The sequence below is a fragment of the Aedes aegypti genome, chromosome 2, assembly GCF_002204515.2.
Source record: "Aedes aegypti strain LVP_AGWG chromosome 2, AaegL5.0 Primary Assembly, whole genome shotgun sequence".
NCBI classification, from domain to species: Eukaryota; Metazoa; Arthropoda; class Insecta; order Diptera; family Culicidae; genus Aedes; species Aedes aegypti.
Window position 1 is genome coordinate 152661049 of NC_035108.1, and position 6000 is coordinate 152667048.

Genomic DNA, 6000 nt, shown 5'->3' on the forward strand with positions numbered 1-6000 from the left:
TATGTACAAATGATTTTTTTTATATCGTTCGAAATTTTTAGCTCTGGGCTAGTTTATCTCGGTACAAATGAGAGATTCTCTCCTCTCTCGCTCTTTTTCTATTATAACAGTGAAATACTAAAGCTTTTTGGAAGTGTTTCCCTATAGATCGAAAGGCAATTTCCTTGACTATATAGCGTTAAAAAAAGAATGTTTAAATGATTTTTACTAGATTAGACAATGAATGAATATTTTCCGTAGGATATCGTAGGATATTGATCTGCAGCGATATCAGACAAAATTACAAACAAATAAAATCTATGCAAACTACCTACGAAACTTCTGAAAATCGCGATCATTGCGACCAACTTTATTTTGGTAAACCAAGAAGTTACTCTCAATACAAACTAAAAGCACGTTTAACTTCCCTCAGAGTTGACTGATTACGCTCAAATTTTCACAGTTGCTTCTGGGGGTCCAAATGAACAAATTTTGGAGGTGTAACATGAAGTTTTACAGTTTGTTGTTTTTTTATATATGAAACTGGACCTCTGAGGTGGTCCAGTTTCAAATGAGAAAAAATCTAACTGTGAAACAAATTAACTGCCCATAACTGCATAACAGTCACATTCGACATATTTGACAAATTGGAGTTAATACTGGGGAGAGTCATCAAATGATAAATGCTTTCGATCAACTTACTAAAATCAGTGAGTTTGTTCTAGAAAATTCGAAAAAAATACCAAGTTGTTTTGTCACACTGGCAATTGTAACCGCATAACAGTCACATTGAGATTATACATGAGCATCATAATGTAGTAGCAACGAAATTTCTATCAGAATTATTTTCTGACTATTCACCCAAAATGCGGTGTGAATTGTACAAAATTTCAGCCTCAAATAAGCTCTTTTGAATTCTCAATGATTTTTTTAAATTTTAGTTTCCTCCCATACTGCAGTAAAATACAAACTTGGTATCCCATTTAGAGTAAGGTGGGGCAAAAGTTCGACCTTAGTGGTATAATCAAAATTTCCAGGAAAACAATAGCAGTTAAAACAAAACAAATACCATACAGTGAACCTTCAACATATTGGCTATAATTTTGCTGAACAAACTTTTGTCAAAATATTTACCCATTTTTAGTTATAACAGTTTCAAAATTGATTGCCCCACCGGTGGGGCAAGAGTTCGAATCTAGTGTGGGGCAAAAGTTCGCTGGCTGAAACACAAAATATCGATCCTTTTATGACAGGCATACTTTACACCAGCCGTTAACTTAAGTTTGACGAAAAATACACACTAAATTTTCATCAAAAAATATACCCAAAAATAGTAGTTTTTCGCAAAACTTAGTGGAAATGTAAAATTTTAGTGACAATTTTCACACGATCAGACAAATATAACTAAATTTGAAGATAATATGTGGATTTTAGGCAATTTGCAAATTTTTCCGTGATTTTATACATGGGTCGAACTTTTGCCCCGCTGATTCGAACTTTTGCCCCACTATGGGCCAAAAATTGTTTTCAAGCATTTATGCAAAAACTAATACACCTCAAAGCAACCTTATGATAGGCCTAGAAACGCCCTTACATAAAATATTGAAAAAGATTTTATCTTCAATTGGTTCCATGCAACGAAAGTTTGACCAAAAATTACAATATTCACGTCGTAAAAACAACAAATAGCCATTACTTTTCCAAATCTCAATGGGGACGGACCTGGTGTAGTGGTTAGAACACTCGCCTCTCACGCCGAGGACCTGGGATCGAATCCCATCCCCGACATAGTCACTTATAACGTAAAAAGTTATAGTGACGACTTCCTTCGGAAGGGAAGTAAAGCCGTTGGTCCCGAGATGAACTAGCCCAGGGCTAAAAATCTCGTTAATAAAGTCAAACCAACCAACAAAATCTCAATCGATTTTTATGATATTTGGATTAGAAGTCTCTTACTTGAATAGCATTTGAACCACCATGACATTTATAAGATTTCTTTTGAATTGAGCTAGAAATCTTAAAAAAAAACTCTTACCCCACTCGAACTTTTGCCCCACTTTACTCTACTCGATGCCTACTTTTGTCGAATGTTACAAATATGCAGTTATGGGCAGTTAAGTTCATCGCACATCTTAGGGCACTGAACGTTGACGGTTAAGGCAGTATACTAACAAATTCCGTTTGCCCTTCCGATACATGCGATTATTACATAATCTCTGTTTTATCGATTCAACATAGAGTTTATTACTATCCTTCGCTGCACACATCGCGTGCCTTCAATCATGAGCGAAATTCGAGAAATGTCCCCAATCATCTGTTCCAATCAGGTTTCGGATTGTTTAACGAAACAAACAGTATGCCTCAAGCACCAAATTGATAGTGAATCAATATTGGGAACATTTGAGAAATGTGTCATCACAAAACGTGATGTTATTAACCGGTGCAACCGTTGATTCGCATACAAGTTTAAATGTCACCGGCAAGAACAACCATTAATATCAATTTTCTTTGTAAAACTGGTTTTACCGAGCATTGTCATTCATGGCAGCGACTCACGTTTCTGTGTTTTACAGTAAGAATCGAATCATCTTCAATTAACAATGCTAGGGCATCCTTTGTGTACGGAAAAGATACTTCTAGATATGTCCGCTGAAATATATACGATGTCCAACCTCGAACAAAGATGCCATCCCTTTCAGAGATTCAGCTTCCAGTCCAGCGGGTTTGCATTCATGACTTTGAATTAAATGGACGTTGCTACGTTCACGTCAGCAGCAGAAGCTCGTTTGTAACGGCCAATTGATATCATTGTCAATTTATTTCAATAATGACGACATAGCTCAAACGTGATCAATTCGAGGCAATTCCAGAAAGGTTCTATTTATATCCTCCCACAATTGATCAACAACGGGTTTAGTGTGAGGAGAAGACTTCTCCCATTTGCAACGTTGTGGTTTAAGTTTTGCAACGGATCTGATGGGCAGTTGGACCAAGACAATTGACTAAAGCGAAAGCATGAGCCGCTTTACCCGACCGGACGGAAGAAACAAGATTGTAATAGAACAACATGGACGTTGACCACTAATCAACTCTAACGTGTAACAAATTTTATTCGTTTCAACAAATATGAAGGCTATTCTAATGGTCTTGCTCTTCTAGACATAGAAAAAGCATTCAACAGTGTTTGGCATGAAGACTTGATTGTAAAACAAAAAAACATTTTTTTTTTCAATATACATTGGTAGAATGATCCAAAGTTATCTGTCAAATTGTACACATCAGTAGGCGAATTCCGGCGCGTATTTTCTTCGAAGAAAAGAAAATTTTCTTGCTGGTGAGTTATGGAAGAAAATTTCTTCTCTTCGAAGAAAATGTGCGCCGGAATTCGCCTACAGGTCAATTATCAGAACTCCAAGTCTGAAGGACTTCCTGTAAAAGCTGGTGTTCCTCAAGGCAGCATTTTGAGGCCAATATTATACAATATTTTTACATCTGACTTACCTGATTTACCTCAGGGATGTCAAAAATCTTTGTTTGCGGGTGACACAGGCCTCTCTGCCTGGGGCCCAGATAGCCGTAGCGGTAAACGCGCAGCTATTCAGCAAGACCATGCTGAGGGTCGTGGGTTCGAATCCCGCTGGTCGAGGATCTTTTCGTAAAGGAAATTTTCTCAATTCCCAGGGCATAGAGTATCTTCGTACCTGCCACACGATATACACATGCAAAAATGGTCAATCGGCAAAGAAAGCTCTCAGTTAATAACTGTGGAAGTGCTCATAAGAACACTAATCTGAGAAGCAGGCTCTGTCTCAGTGGGGACGTAACGCCAGAAAGAAGAAGAACAGGCCTCTCTGCCAAAGGACGAAGCCTGTGTGTCATCTGTAGTAGATCGCAAAGAAAAGTTTGGATATTTTTCATCATGCTTGCAAAAATGGAAGACTTCTCCTAATGCTTCCAAAACTCAACGTAATATTCCCACATAAACCAAAAGTTCATTATTTGAAACCTTCTAGTAGACATGTTGTCACGATAAAGAGGGGTCCAATAAATTGGACAGATGAAGTTAAGTATCTAGGGCTCATGCTAGATAAAAAAATACCTTTCAAAAATCAAAATTAGCCGAATGTCACAAATATATAAAATGTCTGTATCCACTTATTATCAGAAAATCGAAACTTTGTCTTAAGAACAAGCTTTTGAACTTCAAACAAATTGTCAGGCCGACATCACAGTCATGCTGCATCAATTTGGATAAGCTGTAATGCCAGGAATAGAGCTCGGCAGAAGATTCAAAATAAAATGATTTTGAAGCTCACTTCGTGGTATATTACTAATAAGTTTCAAAGAATATCCAATGTTGAAAAAAATTTAAAGGATGAATTAAATCATTAATAATTTGAAACAGAAATCGATGCAATCTTCAATGGCCTCGGAATTTACGTACTATATCAAGGTTAAGTTAATCGAAAGCGTTATTTGTTTTATCTTATAAGCAGGTGAAACCAGTTCGCCTGTAAAAATTCTGAACTGCTACGGCAAATGATAATTTTTAATAAAATGTTAATAAATGCTTAATTAAGTTTTACCAAATTAAGTTGATAGTGTTTTCCAACACAGATCATCTAGATATTAAGAAATGAATGTAATGTTTGGAATGATACTAATAAAGAGTTTAAAAAAAGATTGTAATAGAATGTGTTTTCCTGAAATGATTTTTGTATATAACCAGTTGTTATAAAACAATTACCGTTAAGGTGCAATCGAAGCCCAAGTTAAAATTTTCAAGAGCACGGATCTAAAGAACCATTGAACCGTATCTAAATTGAAAATTTGAACTTTGGCTTCGATTCATCTTCACATTAAAAGTTAAAATAACAAAATTAACAGAATAGTTAAAATTTGATTATAAGTATAAATGAATGTGAAATATGTTTCAAGGATGTTACAAAATAACGAAATTATTACAAATTATGTTACTGGTCATAACTTCGGATGCTATTGACAACAAAAATCGTAATATAGTCCATGTCAAAAATATAGCAAATTCTGTTACAAATATGTAACAAGTTAATTATAAAGCCATCCTGATAACAAAACCATATCAACTTCTGTTATTTTCAACTGCTATTGGTAGAAATGTGTTATAATCTTGTTATGTGATTCTAGTCGAGTACAGTCTCGTGCCGATGGCGTCACATTTGAAATTTTTAATGAGTAAACAAGTATTTTTTTTTTGCTTTCCTTATCCCGCGAGCACTCACGCGAATTGACTGAGCTGGGAAGGCCTGTTTGCCAAAAATAAACAGCAAAACGAATAACAAAAGATGCTCGCTGTTTGCTATTAGAGGAGTGTCCGCTACAGAGGCATTCTCGAGAGATTATTTTCGAATGGCTGATAAGCAGTATTTTCGAAAATTAACATCAAAATGTTATTGTTAAAACTTGACTCAGGATCAAATTGAAATGCAGCTCGAACGATGCAAATCCAACCATCGTAAAGCGGCTCATAAAGTATTGAAAGTTCATGAATGTTTTGAAATGGCAGAGTCGAGCAACCGAAATCGAGCAAACAGATGTTTTATGCTTATTTTCTTTGTTAAGGGAGAAAGTAGATTCGAAGTTCGAAAGCTCGAAGGCAACCCTTGAAAACCCCTTGAGAATCCCTGAAAATATATTGGAATGCTTAAATTATTTTACGGATTCCTGTGAAATCTCAACAGCTGAACAGTTCGGTGAAATAAATTAACGGAGTACGGTAAATGTTTACAGTATTCGGTGAAAAATCACAGGAATCCGACGGAATTACGGTGTTTTATTTCACCGAACTGTTCAGCTGTTGAGATTACAGTGAAATTCACTGTATGAGCTTAGTGTGTAGGGAACACTTTGACAACCCCTAGCAATCTTTTGAAATTTAATGGAAAAACTCCATTTTCGAACGTATCCAATGTACAATTGAATTCAAAAAATAAAAATGTACATATCGGGTGTAGGTTTTGAATACAATCTCATCTCCTTCCC